At 35.2% G+C, this 19737-nt stretch overlaps 1 long non-coding RNA gene across 1 annotated transcript; it reads left to right on the top strand.

The window, feature by feature from the left end:
* Positions 1–12303: 12303 nt before the first annotated feature.
* Positions 12304–18993, top strand: LOC125692150 (uncharacterized). Its single transcript, XR_007376493.1, has 3 exons — positions 12304–12369; positions 17810–17983; positions 18667–18993. It is a non-coding gene; the product is annotated as an uncharacterized LOC125692150 (long non-coding RNA).
* The last annotated feature ends 744 nt before the right edge of the window (positions 18994–19737 follow it).

Consider the following 19737-nt stretch of genomic DNA (forward strand, 5'->3'; position numbering starts at 1 on the left):
TTTTCGTTTGTTTTTTGCTTGGTTGAGTTTTTAACAACCCCACAAAGAATAGTATTCTTTCTTTACTAATTTACTCTCATCTTTTTCTGCCTTGTTTACACAAATCTGTGATCCATAGCTAAATCTGTGGTGTGACAGTGATAGGTGTTTTTTTTAGTTGATTGTATCTGGCTAGTTGTGAGAAACAGAGCACCCACAGATGCCAGCTGCTATTTTATCTCACATTGAGATAATTGGATAAATTTGGAGAAGACAGTGAAAATTAGGTTCTATCACAACAGTGACAAAATCATATCAGTAGTCAGTCAGTCAGACAGTTCTTATTGTCTGTCATGGTCTCAACATTTCTAAACCAAAGGACAGTTCATACTGAACCTCATTAACATTGCTAAGCTGTGAACATCAATGAAAGTAGCCCGGGGTTTAATGATCAGAACTCACGAGAGTTGGTGAAAGCATTAGCCAGACATACCTTCCAGCACTTGACTGTGTAGACACTAATGAAAATACAGGTGAGTTCTCATGGAGTTTGCCCTCAAATAACATTTCCATTATTGAAAAAGAAAAAGAAAAAAAAAGAAAAAAGAAAAGAAAAAGAAAAAGAAAGAATGAAAAAGAAAGAATGAGGAAGGATAATTGTAAGATTCTTTCTAATGCTTTCCTTTATACCTTGAGAACAAATATATTTTCACCCATATAAATTGCGCTAAATAACATATGATAAAATATAAAAGCTATCCATTGACAACTCATCTTCTACTAACTGATGCTACAGTCCTGCAGGTACAATAACCACAGAAAGTGCGAGAAACTTTTAAGAAGTTACTACAATAATATCAATAATACATGCCATCTTGGTCAACAGGAACACTGGGAAACAAAAGGATGCCTCATGAGAGCAGAAGTCAATGCCCTTATTTGTGCATGCGTTTTACTCAGAAAAAGTAGAATAAAATAACTAAAAACAAAACATTCATCAACCCCTCGGGAATCAAAGACAAAAATTGTAAATCCCTATTTGCTCTGAGCTTATACAGGCAGAACAAAGAAACTGGCTGACTGAAACATGGATACTTTGGAGGGAGGAAGAAGGCAGCAGGACATTCCAGCATAAAGAAAAAGTGGGCAATGCAGACGTTAAACAGAAGAGATAAAAATTACAAGGGAACACCACTTCTGCACATAAAAACATAACCTGTACCTTGTGAAGGAAAATATTTATTTATTTTCTTGCACAGAAGTAAGAAGTTCCAGCCAATCCTCTGGACAATAGTCTGCTCCTACTGCCCAGCATGGGAGGGAAGCACTAAGAAACTATGAGATGAAAACAAAAAATAAATATGACTAAAACCCAGCTATAGTCCTGGAGAAGGTGTGCGGATGTTATTTCAACCCTTAAAACTTTTGATGTTATTATATTTGTTTTATTTCTTTAAAACTGAGCTAATAAATCATTTGTGGTGGGTTTTTTTAGCACTGTGAGTATGCTCCTATTTTTTGCTTATTAACAACAGATTTTCCTTATCTCTTGAGGATACTTTAAGTTTATAAAGTGATTTTTCATTATTCTGTTCCCAAGTAGAAAGATTTAAGTACAAAGCTATTTTCAGTTAATACTTGTTTTTACCCTATTCTTTCACTAATGCAAGGTGGTATACAGTGTTAAGGAAAAAAAAAAAAAAAAAAAAAAGTAAAATAAAAAATCTACACTACACTACAGTGCTCTGTAATCTGCTGGAATGAAGCATATATGTTAACTGTCCAGTTACAATGTGCAGCGTCTGAAGCATGGACTCAGATGTGAATGATCCAAATAGTTTATTACAAGTTCTCACATCACTTACATACCTTCACAAGTTTTCTTTTTCTAGCTTTCCCATCCACCCTTACAACTTTCCCATCTACCTTTACATGTCAATAGAGCGTTCTACAAAACACTCTTCAGGTGCTTATCCCATCAGAGCCGTGAGAGGTTCTTTCTTCTTCTAGAGGTGTCCTTGGTTCTCATGCTGTTTATCTTTCTCAACAGCTTCTGCTCTGAACAGTTTTTCTTGTATTCCCACAACAATGCAGTCATGAACCTTCTCCTTAAACATCTCTTCTAGAAGATTCTTCACTACAAAGAGGTTAAGCTTCACCTCCTGCAATAGTGACACTTGAGGCTACAGTCAAACACCTAATTCTACTTTGCTCTACAGATTAGAAAGCCCCTGTAAGAAAAGGTGAAGGCTACAGACATTTACTAAAGGTTAAGAAGCAGAAAAAGGTGGGGTTTTTGTTTGTTTTGTTTGTTTAAAGCACAGGAGATCTTCTTTGATTCTATGTCACACAGCCTTACACCTTTGCTAAAACTTTCTGCCTTTGTTGCAGTGTTACTGACCTATTTCCCCTTCCTGTCTTTCAATTCATAAATCTGTAAATAGCTTTCCTCTTTCACCTAAAATAGATAAACATTGGCCAAGTTTTATGCAGTCTGTTGCTTTTTATTTACCAAAATCAAAGGTTAATAAATATTTATACTTTATTTTTCTTTTTTTTTCTTTTTAGCCTTCTGCAGTACGATCTCATTTTGTAAATGAATCTTGGAGTGTAAATATTTAACAAATATTCCAAATGAATAAAACATCCATGGAAAATATTGATTCTATTTCATAAGGAAAATAGGTCACATTTATTATTATTATGTTTTTATTAATGAACAGTTTTCACATATGGTTTCCACTTCTCTACTAATATCTCAAAATAATGATGCTTTTAATATTTCAAGTGATACGATTTCTTCCCTTTACCCATCTGTTTGGACATCAAAAATACTTTCAGCAAAACAGTAGCAGTAAATGGTATATAGTGAAACCAAATAATAAATTATGCAGTTGTAAAATTTCTCAAAATATGCATTTTTCATAAAATTATGGCTTCTGATCAGGTTTTTTTTTTAAGTATTTAAGTATTATTATAAGTATTTTTTAAGTATTTTCACAATCAAATGGGCTGATGTTTTTTTGTTACTGTATCACAAAGTACTTTCCTTTGACTACTTTTTTTCCTCTGACAGTTCAGAACGTATTATTGAGAGCACTTTACAAGAGTTATGTAACATGATTAATAATTATTCAACTACCTCAAGCTCACGGTTCAAAAATATCCTTTGAAAAATCTTACCTAGCCAAGCATACACGTATTACAAAATAAAATCTGAGAACTTCTCATTCTTGCCAAACCTATTGAAGTTGAGGGGGAGAAAAATGGTAGTTAAAATAAAACCTAAAATGAGTAACACTATTATGCCTTCTCTCCCAGTCACTGTTTCTCTAAGTATTCACATTAAGAAAACATTGCCATTAAAATTTAGTATTACAACTGTAACAATAAACATTTAGACTTGCAAAAAACATTGTTTCATTGCATTAGCTATTCATTACTAGCACAGTGAAAAAATAATGACATCCTTAGAAGTAATAGGAAACATGCCTTTCTGAAAAAAACGTTTATTTTACACATTTGATGCCATAATCTACTTTTCAACAAATTCTGTATTAAATCAAACCCTGGACTAAGTTGGATCATGCTGTGTTTTTTGCAGGACATTTACCAATTTCACTGATTTACTACAATGAAACCTTGAAGAGTGCAATTACAGGGTCTTTATGTGGTGAATTTGGACAAGCCACGCTAAGTGATTTTCTAATCATACAATTGGAACATAAGAATTGCTGGTGAGAATAGTGGACCTCCTCTGTAAGGATTGCATTGTAAGCTTGTAGCAAAAAAGATATTCTCTGATTCATTGATGTGTCTGTATTACAATGTAAACTCTTGTATCTACAAGTACTGTTCTCAGAGAAGGGTAGAAAATCTACAAAAATGGCACCTTCATATTATGTATTATCCCTCTAGCAGGGAGGTGCAACCTATTTTGCATGACTCATTTGAAGTCATATTTTGCATATACACATCCTTGAAGAAACCTGAGGGTTTGAGGAGGTTGAAAAGTAGAACTCTGCTAAAAAATACAGAGACCAGAAAAAGAACTTTCTCTATAGCCTTGGTGAGTCTAAGGAGTTTACATTTTGGATGAAATTTTTATTTAACACAGACGTAAATCCACTGGGGCATAATTGCATCGTACATTTATTCTTCAAGTGGAACCTTGAGAATTCTTTGTTGTAAAAATAAGTAACACAGTGGTATTTAAAATTATTCCCAGAAAGGTAATGGTTCACTTTAAACCTTACATTAACGTTCTAGCTATTTTCCATTGCTCCTCATTGCAAAAGATCCAATTTAACTATGGATGTACAGCCAAAATTGTACCTCTAGGGGTCGTTATTCACACTGATGTGCTCAATACTGCTAACAAAGAAGTGTCACACCTGAATAATATATACATTCTTTAGTTTTCTCCATTGATCAATTTATCTTGATTTCTGAATGGATCATCTTCTCTACAAAACCAAAAATCACCACCCCAACTCTTTTATGAATTAAGAAGTGAGGTCTATTTGCATCAGTAGCAATTAAGCTCAACCTTGATTAAATATTATTATTCCTGGAATAGACACTGCTGACAACTATCCTTATAGGATACTGGGAAGATAACACAACTTTGTTAAACAGAAAAATCTGTAGAATGAAATTGCTTACTACTGCTTTCTAACAGGTATACACTTATCAGGACAGGTGGGCAACAATCCTGCCAAAATCTAATTTGTGCTTTCACTAAGAAAATGAAAAATTTTCATTACTTGTAACATTAGTCTGAAGATACAGGTCTCACCATGCCAAACAGATGACTAAGCAGCCATCATTTATCTTAATTAAAGTTCATCTTAATCAAGGTACTCTCTCTGCGTTGCAGTCCTACTTAAAACTAAAATTCTTAGAATAGATGCATTGCTCCCAGAGGAAACATCCATCAAGCATGAACAAGAATGAATGTATAACTGCAACTTAGTCCTGCTAAAAAGATAAAGAAACAAACGAAAATAAAGCACCAGTTAATGAGAGAAAGTAAAGCTAGCCTCCTATCTGTTGCTTAAATTTTGCAAAGACCAATTACAGTACATTGCAAAGGCACTTTTCTCCTTGGTAATATGCATAACCATATTTTCTTCAAAATGAAATGCTTTTCTTAAATATGCATTTTATTTTTTTATTGAATTGTTGCTGAAGCCTTAAATAAATTTAAAAAAAAAAAAAAAAAAAAACTTAAATAAATAAATAATAATAATAATAAAGGTCATAGTTTGATTCATCCTAAAGATTTTGGTAAAACTAAAATTTATATCCATTTATTTAAATAAAATTTCTTCTAATTCCCCATAGACCAAATCTCTATTCTTCTGAATTCCTGTAGACTCTCTGGAGTAAAAATATCTCCAAATAAAATGGAATGGAGATCATTCTTGAAATCACATTCCACTTTTTTAGAGAGCAGTCTCTCTCATCGGCTCCATTTTGAATCCATAAATTATCTGTCTCTATAACTTCATCACTTATGAAAACTGTATGGAGAAAAGAGTTTTTTGATACTCAATCTTTTTTCAGAAGGATGAAGACAGCTTGCTTTGCTCAAGAAAAGTTTCAGAATGTCAGCTGCATATTCATAGAACTGTAGAATCATAGAAACACCAACGTTGAAAAGAACTTCCAAGATCATCCTGTCCAACTGTCCACCTAGCACCGGTATTTCTCCACTAAACCATATCCCTTAGTACCACATCTGCACATTTCTTGAGCACCTCCAGGGATGGTGATTCTACCACATTCCTGGTCAGCCTGTTCCAGTGCCTGTTCACTTTTTCATCCTAGTACCCAACCTGAACCTCTCCCGGCAAAACTTGAGGCCATTCCCTCTAGTTCTATAATTAAATATTTAAGCTGGAACAAGCAAAGAAAAAATATTTTGTATTCTCACTATTAAATGATATTTTTGCCTTCAAACCAATCAGTACCCTGTTCAGTGAACTGAATAACATGGAAAAAGCCCTTCCTGGCTCTTCCTGACCATATGAGTAACCATTAAAGCAAATACATTCAAGTCAGTATATGGATGCAATGACTGCAGCATGAATAATGAACAGTGCTCCATTGCACTGTTCCTTTAATTAATTTTTTTTTTCTAACTTGTGAAAAATGGAGAAAGGATGTCAGAGAAGCATTTGTTTCTAGGAACAGCAGCAGCAGCTGGTAATTCACCAATAAGGACTTCACCATAGAACCTAGCTGATTCCCAGAGTTAATAATAAAATGAAAAGGAAACTAGATCCATTTTCACAAAAGTTAAAACTAGAAGAAAAAGAAAAGAAGATAATCAGTTCAGAGATGTATCTGTAGGCAGTGGATGTCAATGGAAAGATGACAATCCAAAAGTGGCTGCATTTCCAATTGAATGTTTCGATGCTTTCTAGTGGTTTTAAATTTTCCATTAGTTAAGAACGGGAAACCAACCATAAAGCTATTACAAAAACGTGAGCAGCATCAAGCTCACCATAATTATTTAGGTATATGTTCAAAGTGATTTAAAAAATGGGTCTTACTGCCTATAAATAATAAAGGAAGACAATTGCGTTTGAGGAATACTAACAAAAAGGGCTAATGGGAGCTCTGTAATTATGGCAAAAAAAAAAAAAAAGAAAAAGAAAAAAAGAAAGAAAGCAGAAATACAGATTACTGGTGCATACACCACTGCCTTGGCAAAACATTTAAAATTTCTCAAGAAAAGGATCTTCCTTTCAGAAATGGTGTACTGTGCCTAAGCAAGATGTAGGGGAAAAAAATGCTTTGGTACCACAACTGTTACTGAAAATACAAAGTGTGGAAGTGAAAGCAAGCCTACAGTTGAATGAGATAGACAGTATAAAAAATAGATCAAAATGAACCTGTCCATCTACAGCTGTTGGAATAACGAGGGTAAGCTTGTTCCAAACATAGTCCACTGTATCTTTCTGCCAATAACAGAGTGCAGAGCCCTCTGCTTTCTTTGTGATTTGTGCTGTATTCCTGGCCTTGGACCTCCAAAAGGAAAGAAAGTCTTATCACACATCAGCTCATATTTTCTTTTTCCTTCCAAATGTGTCTCTTTGAACGATGCACGTATCTGGAATTACATTTGGTGGTCTCACTGTTTATTCAGATATAGAATTTCCAGAAAGCAGCTAACAGAAGCAAGTTACTGAGAAATCTGTCACAAATCACAGTAATGATTACTTCAGCAATTACAAGAAGTACGAGTAATAGTTATTTCCCACTATTTCCAGCAAATATAAAGTCAACTTGCTATTAGTTTGAGAGCAGCAAAGGATGGGTTCAAAGACCATTGTTTTATTTTTAAGGAAATTTTTAAGGAAAAAAGTGGGGATTTTTTGTTGTTTTTTTTTTTGTTTGTTTTGTTTGTTTGCTTGCTTTGGGGGGGGTAGGGTTGCTTTCATTTGTACTTCACTGACATAGCAGTGAAATTAGTACCTCCCGTTGTATCAGCTGCATTCTCAAGCTTCAGAAAGAAAAGAAAAGAGAGCAGCGACTGCCAATTAAGGACCAGAACAGAGATATCAATGCTCATTTTACTGGATTAGGAAAAAAACTAACACAGAGATTGTATTTCTTGGGCTTTTATTGCAAGAAGAAAAAAAGGAGGACTCTGTGGACTGAGTAAATTAGGATAAATGTCTACACTGTGCTGACCTGTGTGCATTGCTTTATTTTTCAGGGGGGACGACTAACTAATGAGTGGAAGAAGGTTAGTTTTTTTTCTTTTAGTTTGTAAAAGAGTCCTCAGTACTAAGGGAAATTGCTTTGCTGTTAACTTAATAATGGGGGGAAATTAATGTGCTCTTAATTTGTTAAATGAAAGCATGGAAAAGCGGTCATATTTTTTACAGATTTGGGAGGCAAACCCCAAGTGCACAGAATTTTTATTTGTAAAATAAAAGTCACAACAGGAAATCAATGGGCAAATCAAGCCAAAATTCTCAGAAAGTCCTCTGAACTAGCTGTGCCAAGAATGAAATTATCTTGACATTTTTCTGCCCTTCATTATATACTTAAATAAATCAAAATTATTTTGATATGCTTAGTTGATTCTTGTATTAAAAGACACATAACCACTTTCCCCTATGAATTCTTAAAGGTTATTGGGCCAAATGAAAATATTCTTTCAGCATTTAACTAAACATGGTAGTAAAAGCAATAATGTAAAATTATCTACTTAAATTAAAAAAAAAAAGTCATACTAGAACCAGCCAAGTAGTTTGATTTTATCTCATCTTTACTGTGAAGAAGTGAGCTTTCAGATGTTACAGTAATCCTCAGACCTACAGTAGTTTGAGCCTTGATTTTTCATAGGAAAGGCATCCATGGTATTCACTTGAGCGATGTGAATTTAATTCCTACAGAAGGTAAGTGCTGTTATGGGATATTATAAATAGAATAATTTTGAATGTATGTAATTTTTAATTCTTCTGAGGTCCATGTAGATATTGAAATAAGACCAAATATCAGCTTTTTTCAGCGTTGGAGATGTTACAGACTGTGAAGAACTACAATAAATTCATCAATTTTCTCCACAGAAGTGATGATAGATGGTTCCTCTATTATACTTTCAGTGCAGAGAAGAATGAATCATCTCTATTATTCAATTTGGCTCTTTCTATCTGTTCAATATTGTTGAATTTTTATATGGAGTCTGTTGCCTGGGTAGGGGATCACAAAGAACTTAAAGATCTAGAAGCTAAGCATTTTTTCATATTTAACAAATTGATTGCTATGCAATAATAGCCAATAGCAATATGAATCATTATATCTAAAAATAAGACTGTAGAAGATGCATTTAGCAAGTCCTCACCTCTTTCCGATCAACATCACCCTGCAGTGAAATTTGCACCCATTGAATTATTGGCCAGTTCTTCATCCTTAGTTACACCCAAGGTGAAAATCTTCAATTAATTAATGGAATTTCTTTCTTGTTTCTGGGTACTTTGTGCAGTTCTGCTAATGCAGATTAGGGCAACAATTCCGAAGCTTCACTTTAAAAGGAAGAGACTGGAAAGTGGCAAAAATATCACCTTTTCAGCCTCAAGGGCTGAAAGTAAAACAGAATTGCTGGATTAAGAGTAGTGGAAAGATGCTGGAGTCAGCAATTCCTAGAAACTGGCTTTTGCAATCGATTTCTTTGCTGGCTGGAATACAAAGTGGTCAGATACCTTTATTGTATGTCCATACGCATACATTTTGTTTACATGCCTGAGATATTTAAACATACAAGAACAAAAATCCCCAAGTGCTCAGAAATCAAAAGCAAAAAACAAGTTCTCAATACTAAAACTTAGCCATCATAATCAATATATGCAAATCTCAACTAACTTTATCATTTGAAGCTGAGAAAACTGACAAAGTAACTTGACATGACAGTAAGGTGTTCCCTTTCTTACGGCGCTGGGTGCACAGGGGATTGCTCCCACCAAACATGCACCCCGAGAGAAGCAGTGGCAACATATTTAAAGGCATAGCATATATGTATTCATTACATTCCAAGGACATGGGCAGAAATAACATCTCTGGTGGTCATGGGATGCATTCTTGCTGTGAATTTCCCATCTTTTTTGGGGGTTCCCACTGATGTTATGTTGAGCTGAGGCATCTGTTTTACCATCTTATCATCAACAGCAGGACATCTATTCTACTTTCTTATCTTCACTTGACAACAAGCTCCGCAGCCTCCTCCACATTCTGTTCTTGAGCTTACATTTATGGAAGCCTCCATCCTTCAGTTTATAGTGGCTCAAGTTATGCAAAAGCCTATTCTCACAATATAGGAAAGCTGTTCTCATGATTTACATTTCTTACTAAAACAGAGAGCAATCAAGTTTGTATGGCAGGTTCTCTTCTGAATAAAACTGTAGTTTATGTTTTCATTTCTGTTTGCTTCAAAGTTCCTTAAATAGGTGGGGGCTCTCTCTATCTTCACCTCAGGATTTTTCTGCTTTTCTCCAAGAGCACAAGAGAACCAGGAGAGAGCAGTAAACTCTAACCTCATCTCTAGCTCATTCACCAGCCTTCAGCAAATCCATTAATCCTTGCCCCCACTTTGCTTGTGTCAAATGTAACATTGGAATTGCTCAAAATGCTTACCACAAACGCTTTAATTAGACATCCTCTGTAGATGCTGAAATAATTTTTTTACTGTATAGAACGGATAACATACCATCCAGTGACCAAAACTTAAAATAAATGAGCTCAGATCTTTGCCCAGGCTTCAGTACAAAAGGTCTGCAGAGAAACTCTGTTTGGGCTTCACAGTCTCATTTCTGTCAAAAGAAAATATTGTGTAGAACAGAAAGAAAATATTATAACCAAAAGTATCACTGTACTATGAAATCAAACAGCCAACGGGTAGGTACAAAAAATGCATTTGTTGCAGATATTGATCCACTCTATATGTATCAGTTTTACTTTACCATTATTGCTTTTTCCACAGAAGTTTCAAACCAGCAGAAGATGGAGCTGCTAGAAACTTTCTACTTTTGGAGGTAGAAAAGGTGATCAAATGTGCCACATCAATCCACATCACACATAGCAGATACAGCAAATGAACAAGCATCATTTATTCACCAGCAGCCAAGGGTAAACCAGAGATTCAGGGAACCCTAATCACTCTCTTACCAACCTATGCCCTTGCAAGTATGAATTCTAAAAAACCTGTAGGTAAAAGACTTAAGACATTTCCTTTGTTATAGAAGTTTACTGATGCATGATTATTCTCGAATACGTGGATGTACTACAGTGACAAAGCAATATCAAGAACAGATGCTGTGTTAACATGTGCCTTTTTAGATTTTATAATTCAGGAAAATCTAGGAAGTGGATAATAATCTTTATTCCATCTTTTCCGTCCTTTTGTTTTGTTTTGTATCTATAGCTGGGTTGTCTACTAGCTTTAGGAAGATGGGCAGTGGAGGAGATAATAAGAGCAAAAGATTGCTCAGGACTTCAACTAGACCTTTTAAAGACTGAACTGATTTCTGACTGAACAGAAAGAGATAAGAAAGATTAATAGTTTAGGTGATCCCACTATGATCAGAATGATGAAACATTAAAAACACAAATAAATTATTTATTTTATATAAAAAATATTTTGTGCATTTCAGAAAGCTTCTATTTTAAACCATTTTAATGTACAGTAAACATAAAATCATCTTATCCTGAAAGACAAAAAGATTCATTTTAAAGCAAAGGAAAATCACAAAGATCTTAGAGGAAAAAAGAAAAGACATCTCAGTTAAAAAAAAAATAAAATAAAAAAAACCACCTGATCAGTCAAAAATTTCTGCAATGTAGCTCTTTCAACTGCCCAACATCCTTAAAGTATCAGATGTTATATACCAATGCATTAGGAGGGGTGGGAACAAAGTAGGCAAACAGCATGGTGAGCAAGAAGAAAATGCATAGACAGTGGAAGAGGGCAGATACCTTGGGAGAAGTATACAGATGGTGCTAGGCTGTGTAGAGATGGAGTTAAGAAGGCCAAAGCCCAGGTGATACTGCACTTGTCAAGGAGCTCAAAGAAGTATAAGAAAGGACAATTGTCTCACTAAATGCAAATTCTACTAATTCTTATTCAAGGTATGGAACAGTTTTTTACTAAAATCACCCAAATTCATTCAGTGTATGAAATGGATTAATCAGCATTTCATGATTTTGGCAAAGTCTAAATCAGTCTTTTCGTCTCATTCAAACTTGTCACTGATTTAAGATAAGAAATTCCAGATTTTTTAATTATTATTTTTTCCTAAAATTTATAAAATACAACATAGATTTTCCCTTTTTATTATCTAATACACATGCAGTACTACAGACTGGATTTTCTTAGCTTATAATAACCACTTATATGTTTAAACTTGTATTTTGAATTTGTATTCCCAATATGTGAACCTTACGACTGTATTATTTTATAACAATCCACAACATCATATAGCTCTTTGATACACAATATATAGAAACATCAGGCAATATACAAAGTATACATAGTAAATCTGAATGCTTCCACTTTCTATGGAATGGAATTCTCATATAACGCATTCCAGAATAAGCACTGCTTAAATATACAAATAAAATAAAATTTAATTTAAACTGTGCAGATAGGAATATAGGAATTGCTAAGTCATGGCCTGAACCAATGATTGAGCACCTGATGAAGGGACACAACCAGCCCTGGAAGCACAGGTGAAAGCAGTTCATATGTATGACCAGAAGGGTGAAAACAAGTTTGACCCTTCCCTAAGCCTCATTTAAGGGCTGGCTGGCACCAGGGAATGTTCTATACCTGGCAAATACTCCTTTTGGAGCACTTTGGAGTCCTAATTCTTGGCCCAGGTAAGTAATTCTTTCTTTCTTTAATTAGGTAGTGACTTTTTTTTTTTTTTTTTCCCTCCACATGCGTAAGGAACTAGATAATTTTAAATGTATTTGAATCTACTAAAACACTGCATCACAAAAAACCCATTACAGAACTTATCTTAAGTTACAGAACCAGACTTTTGGTTTAAAAATATATATATATTTCACAGTTAAGGCCATTAAGTTTAGAAATTCTAGTTTTTGAACGCTGCTTTTATTTGACTGAGGTAGAAAAACTAAATTTCCTTTTTGAAAGAAGGATAACTTTGTAATCATTTCATATGGAAATTTCTGATTCATACTCTTATTTTTCTTTATTCATGTGACTGAGGAAGCTACAATAGATTTGAGAAAAAGTCCAATCGAATACTGTTGAAATTGTACGCCCGCAGTATATTTCCTATTCTCTATAATATAAGGTTAAAGGTTTAATCAGAAGTGTTTCAGATAGTTCCTAGCAATGTTCAAGCAAGATGTCATTCTCATGATATTTTGTGCGACCTATATATTCCATGAGAATTTCAAGGTGTATCCACTTTCTTTTGCTGACAATTAAATATAGCCAGCAACACAAAGACTCTATTCTAACCATCATATCAACAGAGTTGTTAACCAAATTGTGATTGCAGGATATCTTATCTCCAGCAGTGATGATGAATTCAGTTGTGGGCTGGTTCAGCCCAGTTCTGTGACTAGTGGAGCAGAGGGATTCAGAATCCATGTCTCCAGAAAGGGGGAACGGGACCACAAAAATAATTAAAACAGTGGCAACAATGTGAGGAGAAACAAATTTCCTAAATATGGTATCAGAATGCACAAAATACACTACAATATGATATAATTAGAATCAAAGCTAATAAATCAAATATAATGAGAGTGTCCAAAAGGTGGACTGGTACTCTTTAACATCTTTATCAATGACATTGATGACAGAATCAAGTGCACCCTTGGCAAGTTTGCTGATGACACCAAGCTGGTGGTTGTGGATTGGTGCGGTTGATGCAATGGATGGAAGGTTTGCCATTCAGAGGGACTTCAACAGGCTTGAAAGGTGGGCCTGGGTGAGCCTGATGAAGTTCAACACAGCAAAGTGCAAGGTTTTGCACTTGGGTGGGAGGAATCCCAGGCATCTATACAGACTGGAAGGAGCAGTCCTTGAGAGCATCCCTGCAGAGAAGGACCTGGGGGTCTTGATGACAAGAGCTGAGTAGAGGTGGACAATCACCTCCCTCTCCCTGTTGGCCACTCCTTTTTTAATGCAGCCCAGAATGCAGTTGGCGTTCCAGGCTGCAAGCGCACATTGCCAGCTCATGTCTGGCTTCTCATCCGCCAGAACTCCCAAGTCGTTCTTCACAGGTCTGCTCTCAAGGAGATCTTCCCCCAGTTTGTGTAAGTACCTGGGATTGCCCTGACCCAAATGCAGCATCTTGCATTTACGAAGGGTTTTTTTTTTCCACTGTAAAAGTATGGTCTTTTTCTGCAGTAGTAAGTTGATCATAATCACTGTTTATCTACTCAATTTAACATGGCCTGATCTTTCCCTCATCTTTCAGAATGTGATTAGTCTTTTGCTACCTTTTTATATTTCACATGTCCTACTTAACAAAAACAAGCAAATGTTGTCTGTGTTATTGGATGGCTCCTTTTCCACATATAGAAAGGCTCAGAGGAAATGTCATACCATCACTCAGCTCCCCTGCCAAAACAAACAATAACAAAACTGTGAGATGTGTTCTGAGATATATGAAATGGTATATCAGAAAAATCAGCAGAATATACAAGGAATGTATTTACTAGAGGAGGATGCAACTTCATGTACTGTATTTTCACCTTATTTAGTTCATCTATTTTTAATATCAAAAAGGGAGACTGAAGAATTGTGTAAGGTCTCTTTCATATGTACTTGTTCTGCAAAGCATAGAGATAACCATGAATCTGACAATGAAATAAGCATTTCAAAATATGCCTCGTTACTTCCATATAGTGAAGGAGGCATACCCACTTAATTAAAAGTATTGCAACTACATGGATGAATAATAACAATCTGTCCTGCAGCAGTCCTATGAGACAGTCTACTTTCTTTCACAGCGGAGTAGGACTATATTGGTTCACCTCTAAGTCAAAAGAGTGTTTCCCAGTAAAACTTTCTTCAGAATTCAGTGGGGGTCTCAAGAATGTTCTTGATTAAAATCTCAATCAATCATGCTAATGCCTCAGATTGGAAATAAATACTTCCTTTTTTCCTCTCTAAAAGATGCTGCTTTTGCAAATGCTTGAGCTTAAAATCTACACTCGCTGCTTATGTTTGCAGCTTCAACCAAAGGATGCTACAGAGTCTAGGAATTTACAGTATTTCAAGAAGTGATTGACAGCACAACATCTTAAAAAGAAAAGGAACTACCTTTGATTCAATAATAGTTGAGCTACAAATCATTGGTTGCTGGGTGAGTAATGTAGGACAGTACCTCATTAGGTCCTAGTTCTGATCTCACGTATTTCCCTTGGCATCTGCTATTAGCCAAAGGAGCAGGCTAGATAATGATTTGTCTGACTTGCAACGGTTGATCTTATGTTCTTGTCTGCTTCCTGAAAGCTGAACCATAAGCCAAGTCCCTAGAGAGTATGCACGATGTTTTAGAAAAGAACCTATTCTAGAAAGCCTAGTCTGGAAGGAATAAAATCTGCATCTTTACTTGTTTCCAGAATATAATGACTTAGAAGGCCCTTTACAGCATATGTGCACTGTAGAACTTTTTTTTTTTTTTAATTCTATACATATTAATACTGAACTTCAGAGAAAAATTTTATGTGACTAGAAATGCCACATATGTCCAGGCCATAGAAATGATTATGGGAGGGAAACGTGCAAATTCTTCAGTGTTTGAGTAGAAGAATTGAGTAGTAGAAGTTTGCTTTCTCTTCTGCATAAAGATCCCAAAATGTTATAACTATAGAAGAGAAAAGCATTTTTTACTGTGTTTTACATACGTGATTTTGAAAGGAGGAGTCTAGGAATATAAAGGACAGTATCTTAGAAAGGACTACAAAACTGTGTATTTGACAGGCCCTAGCTGAAGGCTTGAAGCTACTGAGAATGATATAACCAACTTTCTAGAACAACTAGAATACAATGAAGGATTCACTGGCGTGTGCAAACAGAATCACAGAAAACCATTGGCTTTGTTTTTAGTATCAGGATGTTTCATATATTGATATCTGAGGTGAAAAGAAGATGGACTGAAGCCATTGGGATGAAGCCCAACAAGACTGGGTGCTGGATCTTGCACTTTGGTCACAACAATTCCAAGCAACGCTACAAGGTTGAATCAGAATGACTGGAAGATTGTGTAGAAGAAATGGACGTGGGGATGTTGGTCAATGCTTTTGTATCAGAAGTAATGTTGCCAGCAGAAAGCAAGAGAGTTGATCATCCCCCTGTACTCAGCTCTGGTGAAGCCACACCTTGAGAACTGTGTTCAGTTTTGGGCCCCTCACTAAAATAAAGCTCTGGAGTGTGCCTAGAGAAGAGCGACAAAACTGGTAAGGGATCTGGAGCACAAGCCTTATGAGGAGCAGCTGAGGGATCTGGGACTTTTTAGTCTGGAGGAGGCTTGGGGGAGGCCTGAAAGAAGATTGTGGCAAGGTGAAGGTCAGCCTCTTCTACTGCGTAGTTAGCAATAGGATGAGAGGGAATGGCCTCAAGTTACAGCAGGGGAGATTCAGATTGGATGATAGAAAAAAATTTATTCTTTGAAAGAGTGGTGAGTCACTGAGTGGACTGTCTAGGGAGGTGGTTGAGTCACTGTCCCCCAACGTGCTCAAGGAATGTTTAGATGTGTTTTAGTGGGGGAATATTGGTGGTAAGTTGATGATTGTGCTAGATGATCTTGGAGGACTTTTCCAGCCTTGTTAATTCCATGATGCCATGAAACTCATACCCTGCTTTGTTAAAGTGCTAAAACGAGAACAACACAAACTCAGTTAATTCTCAGACTTGCTGACACATACAACAACTTCAGTGTTCCCTTTACTAGTGCCTTATTCTGTTTACTGCCAGCTAACATTTTTAATACACTATCTATTTAATTATTCTGTTTTAAAAGAAGAGAAAGGCAAATTTTTGAAATGATTGAGGTGTAGTAAAACTGGCTGTGTGTGGTTTTTCCAGAGCTGTAATGGGGACAATGTAGAACTACAGCATGTAAATCTTCTTGGTGGCATGGCAACAAATTGAAACATTACACATTTTAAGGCAAGCACAAATGTTTTTGAGCGTGGATTTTCAATATAAACTAGTGTTTTTAAACTAAGAATTTACACCTAGGCCATACTATAACAACATGCTACAGGAGTGGCTTGCAAAAAGTTTTGTGTCAGAAATAATAGGAGTAAATTATAGGCAGAACACAGCACCTGTGAGATCGTCTCTATAAATTAATCCATTAAACATAAAAGCAACATTAAAGCATGAAAGAGAAAATACATTGCTCAATTATTGCAGTAACTTTAGTGTTAAGCTATTATAACAATAATGTTCCTAAAATATTAGAATGGAATGGATATTGGGGCACAGAACATTTATAAAGGATAAAATTATCCAAACAAAATTAATCTAGACCACAAATTCAATTTCTTCTCTTTCAAAATTGATATAGGCTATTCAGTATTACTGGGGTCTATGCACATCAGTTTATTTCTTGCTCACAGTAAACATAATATACAAAAATACTAGTACTATCACTTTAGATATCAATTTTCCTCTAGATGTTTCTCATCCAAGAGTCAGCTTTAGCCAGTGTGAATGGATGGCAGCTTCCAGTGAAATGCTATTGCTGAAAGCACCAAGCAACTTTCTTATTTTACCTATATTTTATTTTATTCAGGAAGCAAAAACAAAGAGATTACGTATTTAAAGAAATAGAAAGACAATCTTTGCATACAGTAAGCCAGAAGGTGTCTAACAAAACCTAGTGGAATTAATTCATGTTTTAAATTTTACCAGAATGTAATGTAAACGACTATAGGAATGACATAGACAACTTTTAAATGAAATCCTGCAATGAATAATTTATATCTTCAAACAAGGATTAGAAATCCTATTCAATTGCATAGTTTCAAGGATGGCTTTAATAACTTATGTGCTTTCCAATTGTGAATAAAATATCCTCCTGAGCAAATAACAAAATAATCCAAATATTCTTCATTGGAAAAAAAAAAAAAAACTCACTGTGATTGACAAAGGAAGCAGACACTGTTGTGAAGTTGAATGCATGTGCTTGGGAGATAGCCAGAGGAATGCAGTGATTTTCAAAGTACAAGTTTCCATTTTAAATTTCTATTATGTCCTGAAAGAAATAAAGAAAATTAAATATTATCAACAGCAAAATGTATTATTTTCTGTGTACTGAAATTCTAGCCCTTCCTCCTTCCTCGTGTATCAATGACAACAATCTCTTCTGGAAACCTGGCTGCAGGGAGCACATGCCAGCTTTCTGGTGACTGATCTAAAATATGGATGCCACATCTAAGTTTTTGAAAACCAAGCAGCACCCTTTGCCATGATTTACAGTCTCTCTTCTTTGAAGCCCTGGTAAGCATTTTTCCAAGATCTTTATTTTGAATATATGTATCCTTGAAAGAGAACAAGGAATACTGTGCTTGATACAGATTCCATTATTATGGAAAACTCAGTGCAATTCAATTGCAAGTGATCAATTTCTTAAATGCTCAGGCAGCGTTAAGGTAAAATTTACTGCATGACAAATGTCCTGTGCTGCATCATAGTTCATAAATTAATTACACAACCTGCATTGATTTTCCTTTCTTTATTAAGAAATAGTACAGAAAATTGTTGCTTCCTTCAGACACAGAAAGAAAGCAGTCAAACTATTTGAAAAGGAATGTTCTGGATCAGTTTTTTTGGCTGTTTTTCAACCCACTGTGCCATTTACCAAAATTTTTAATCTCTGTTTATTGTGGCACTCATATTAGTTTGATTTTATTATGTCCTTTATAGTAATATATAAAGGAAAAATATTTTCCAACTAGCCAAGATAATTCATCATACAGCCATTTAACACTGGGAAGGGACAGAGAAGGGAAGATTTTGACATCTATTTAATTGCTTGTAGACAGACATACAGTGCTAGTGTCATGGAATAATTAAGACCACAACCTTCTTTTTGTTTCAATGACTTTAATTTTGGCAAAAAGTACAAACATTTTCACACAAAGTATATCTTTAATAATTTTTAATGATTATTTTCTTAATAGGCGTACATCCTTCCTTGATTTCACTTTATTCACTCTCACTGAGTTGTTCATTGAAAGCTCCCGCTGAAGAACCATCATCATTGCTGGTGTGAAAATGACAGATGAGAGTGGTTAGAGTGAAGGCTGACCTTCCAGGATTGTCTGCTATGTGGACAAAGCATAGCACTAGCACCACCTTTTCCAAAAGCAGTGAAATTTAATCTTGAAAAAATCTGTTATTTTAAAAATGAGATAAATCTCAAAAGCTTCTACTTCTTCCTTTGCTTTTTATTCTCTGAAAAGATTAATTTAAAATATCCTCCTAGACTACGTTTATTGTGAACAGTCTATCTACTGTCTGGGTTGTTTCTAGCTTTATATGTATAACATCCATTTAGGCAAAAACCTTTGATTTCTCAAATGAATGTATTCCAGTTTCAAGTTATAAGACTTCTCATAATTATTTTTAATAGAATATAATTAGGCAGCTTTTTTAAAACTATATTGACATACACAGGCTGCTGAAAGAATATGAAGGGAATACTTATCCTTACAAAAACTGGCCCGATAGGGAAACCTATGGAGAATTATAGAAGGAAAAACATCACTCTAACATAACTCGCATAATATGTTCTGTGACTTCTCCCTCAGCTTTGATCTGTGGCCACATGCAGGCTAATCTGTAGCAGGGCAAGCTATAACTTCTCTCAAGTTAACAGACTGGTTGAGCTTCAAAAGCCCTACAAAGCAGATTCACCATCTTTGTCTACCAAATGGTTATGTTAAAAAGAGAATTAAATTTATGTTTGTATATGTCATGACATTTCTGTTTCTAAAATATTCTGAGCCCACCAGGAACGAGATGTGTAAGAAGATCCATTTGTCAGATTTTATCTAATGATTGCAATGAGAAACTGCTCTCAGACAACTCAGTAACAATGAATCATTTCAAAGTAATTGCTATGTCATCTAAGCTGTTGATGATCATGGAAATCTTTATGCCCACAAGGACAGGGAGAGAATTTGTCCAGGAACAAAGAATATGCCCCTGAGAATTTGTGACAGAGTGGAAATAGCAGCACTCACCACTTG

The sequence above is a fragment of the Lagopus muta genome, chromosome 4 (genome assembly GCF_023343835.1).
Source record: "Lagopus muta isolate bLagMut1 chromosome 4, bLagMut1 primary, whole genome shotgun sequence".
In the NCBI taxonomy this organism is placed as follows: Eukaryota; Metazoa; Chordata; class Aves; order Galliformes; family Phasianidae; genus Lagopus; species Lagopus muta.